Source organism: Ailuropoda melanoleuca, chromosome 17 (genome assembly GCF_002007445.2).
Source record: "Ailuropoda melanoleuca isolate Jingjing chromosome 17, ASM200744v2, whole genome shotgun sequence".
Lineage (NCBI taxonomy): Eukaryota > Metazoa > Chordata > Mammalia > Carnivora > Ursidae > Ailuropoda > Ailuropoda melanoleuca.
Genome location: NC_048234.1, coordinates 649,117 through 652,963, shown reverse-complemented (window position 1 = coordinate 652,963; position 3,847 = coordinate 649,117).

Below are 3,847 nucleotides of genomic sequence, written 5' to 3'. Positions count from 1 at the left end.
CTTTGGCTACCTGCAGTACTTTCACCAGCTCTGCCCGTCTGGCTCCCGACGGTTCTGAGCGGTTGGAAGCCAACTCCCCGGACGCGCCCCTCCGTCCCGCCAGACTCCGGCTCCACAAGGAAAGGGAGCTCCCAGAGTCCCCTGTGCCACGACGGCTCTGCTGTCTACAGGCTTCTCAGGAGGGCGGTGGGGACGGGGGGCACAAGATGGGACAGCCCCCCCGCCAGTCACCCCAGGGGCCCTGTGGGGAGTGGGGAACGGGCACCCAGCTGGGGCCACGGTCGGTGCTGCAGAGACCCCCACCTCCAGGAGCCGGCCCGCGTGTTGGCAAGAGCACCAAAGGCTCCCATCGGCCTGCAGCATGCAGTGGGGGAGCAGCGAGGCCAAGGTGGCCCTACGTGGGCCATTCTACCACCTGCCGCTCCGGGGCTGCTCCCCAGCAAGGGTGGGGCCCCGGGTCAGCTCGGGCCCACAGGCTCCCCGTCCCCCACGGCCAGGACCCTGGAGGCAGGGCTGCACAATGCTCTCACCGCTGCTCCAGATTACACGGCCCAAGGAGGGAACACAAAGACAGCAAGGGATGAACACCCCACACGCACAGACTGGGCAGTAATGGGAAGGCTGAAAATAGCTCCTTTTACACCAGGGATGACTCCAGAGTTGGTCAGCCGGGACCAGCCGCCCAGGGGAGGGACGTGGGTGGGGACAGGAGAAGGAAGCCTCAGGCCACGGCCAGGCAGAGGCGTCCGATGAGAGGACGCTGATCCGGACACCCCAGAGCAGTCCAGACGCGCTCAGAGGTGTACGAGTGGTGACGGCGGCCACGGGCGCTCCGCACCCCGCGTCCTGCACCCCTCAGGCTGTCCCTGAGCGGGTAAGCGCACGAGGTGACGGGCTTCGCAGCAGATGGCTCAGAAGAGGCCTCTGGGATCCGCCAGCACTCATCGCCCCTTCCAGACAGAACCCGGCAGGTCTCCATTTTTGCTTCCAGCCCTTGTCTGGCATCCAGGCTAAGGGACGGCTCCTTCCCCCCGCTCCGGAGTAACGGGTCATCGGGTCATCGGGGAACGGGAACCCCTCCTCGCTGGCCTCCCCCACACAGGCCTGCAAACAAGCAGGGTGACCCTCTCCAAGGAACACAAGCTCCCGACTCCCCCGGGCATCCCCCCCCCGCCCCGATGGTCAGGCCCTGGGTCTGCTGCTCACCGGCCTAGGGAGGAGCCCACCAAGAAGCAGGCTGACAGCGAGGAACCCGGTTCCCCGGGTCCGACGCAGCAGCACCTGCCCCCCCGCCAGCCCCGGCCACACACACTGGCCCCTCTCCCCACGGCCGCAGAGCCTTCCCCCTGGGGCCCGAACTCGCCCCACGGACAGGCCACCCCAGCCTCAGACTGAGCTCTGAGTCGAGCCACATCTCAGAGCGAACCTCATCAAAACGGCCCGGGGACAGCCTGGAAGCCGTGGGCGGGGGCCGCGGCAGGGACCCAGCTCCTGCCCCAGAGCCGCTGACGGGCAGGGCCCCCCCCACACGCGTCCCCCCATGAGAACTGTGGACACACAGCTGTGCAGGCGGGCGGGCGGGCGTGGGGCCCTGGAGGTGGCATTTACCTCCGGAGTGACTCACTAAGGCTCCAATCCTTTGCAAAAGGGGGTGCAATTTAGCATTTTCTTTCTCTTTAGAAAACAAGAATTTTAAAGCCGGGAGTAGAGAGAATTTGAGGGCGTGTGTGGGGGGCTGGGAGCTCATGCAATTTCCAAAATCACTTGTTATGCGCTCGCAGCCCCCTCCCACCCAGGCCTTGGGGGGGACCGGCCACCCCCTCCCTGGCCTGGCTGCAAATCCGGTGATGGGCCGGCCAGGACCCCCAGGACCCCCAGAGGCACCCGTGCTCTCTGTGCCAGACCCCACCCCCACCACCCCTCAGGGTCCCTGGGGGGCCGGAGAGCAGGGAAGAGACGCCCCCAAGGCACAAGGCAGCAGAGAGGGGGGCTGAGAAAGAAGAAAAACCAGCGTTAGAGCGAGAGAGCAATTTTAAAGCCGGTCTGGCCCCCGGGCTCTTCCCTTCCCCAACTCCCCACCCTTGAGGAAAGGTCATCCAGTGACAGCCAGAGTCTTCCCCATGACACAGGCCAACCGCTAGGAATGCTAAGTCCAAGCCAGCCTCTGACTCCAAATCCAGACATATAGACTGAAAGTGAGCAGAGAACGAGACACCCCATCTTCCTGGGGCTCAGCTTCCTCATCTGCAAAATGGGAGCAACACGGAGCCTCAGCGGAGACACACTGTGGAGCCAGGAGGTAGGAAGCGGGTGACATCCACACCCGGAACCCACCGGAACATCCCACTCCCCACAGGGCATTTACCCCCCCTGCCCTTGAAGACGCAGAGCTCAGGAGAGGACCCCGTGCCCTCCTGGCCTCGGTCTCCCGCCGGGTGGGACCGGAACCCTCACGGCATCCCAACGCGTCTACAGGCAAACGTCACGGCCTCTGCCCAGTCGGACGCAGACTCCGCCCCACCAAGGGGGTCTAGCCACGTGTTCACACCCCATATCCCACCCAACACTCCCAAACACCGGCCAGGTAGATGGGGCCTCCTGCTGGGACAGGGGCTCCCGGGCCTAGGGACCCAGCCACCCGCACTGCCCGGGCTGAGAGGCAGCAAAGGGTCTCCGGCGGGGGGCCTGCAGGCCGCCAGCTCTCCTGCTGTGACGGGCAGCTGAGCGGGGGAGCAGGAGACCCACCCGCGCCCCAGCACCTCCAAGACTGAGGGAAGTCCACCCGGGCTTTCTGGAGGCAAAACCCCAGATAGGCCCAGAGTCGGGTCACGGGCAGCCAGGAAGGGGAATCTGCAATCCACGCGGGGAGCCCTTCCCAAGATACCTATGGGGCAAACCATGCTGGCACCCCAGGCCTGGGACATCAATGCCATCGCACCTCCCATCCCCCAGCCCCTCCCCAAAGTGCTGAGAGTCCCTTCCCTCCTCTGGGAGATGTCCCCTACCAACGGCCAGCAGGCTCGTCCCCTTGGAGCTGGGCCAGCACCTGGGAGCAAATAAACTGGTTCCTCCAGCCTGGAAGGCCCAGCCCCGCGGGCCTGCCCTGCTCAAAAGAGGTCCCAAACNCTGCCCACAGGTAGCCCTGGGGTCCAAAGGACCGTCCCCCCGGGAGGCCTCGCCCCTCCCTGTCCACCAGACCTAGAGCTCTCTGGGGCCCTCCCCTGTCTTCTCAAGACGGGATGCAGGCCACCGCAACAGCTCTGGCCTGGGTGGCTGAAGTCTCCCCAGAGACTGGGAACTGGTAGTAACCCGTCTGGGATCCGCACTCTGTGATTTATCCAATCCTTTCTGGAAACTCCCAACGTGTTTTCCTGCACCTGGGATCTCCTGGCAAAGTGAAAGTTCTTTTACAGCTTCCCATAGTCGACACAGCCATGGGACCTTAGACCACAGTCTGATAATCCTGGAGTCACGCACTATGGTGACTCCGGGGCCCAAACCCCTGCGTCTTCCCTCACTAAGTGGCCCCTTGGCCGGTTTTCAGAGGGAATACTTCCCAAGTCACAGAACAGAGCCCTCAGTCACAGGCCAGCCTCTCACAGCCTCCACCCCCAAGCCTCCCTTGGTGCTAATGTCACCCCCAGAGCGGCCTGGTCATTCCTGACCATCGGTCTGCCCCTCCCCGGTAGGCGGCCTGAGCAACCACTCCTCTCTGTGTCACGACCCCTCCTTGTGCCCTGGTTTCTCTAGTGGTGGAGAGAGGGATGCAGGCCTCTGTCTGAGGCCGCCTCTGCTGTAGAGCTCACCCATCTATGCTGCACCGGCTCTGCCAGCACGGCTCTCACAC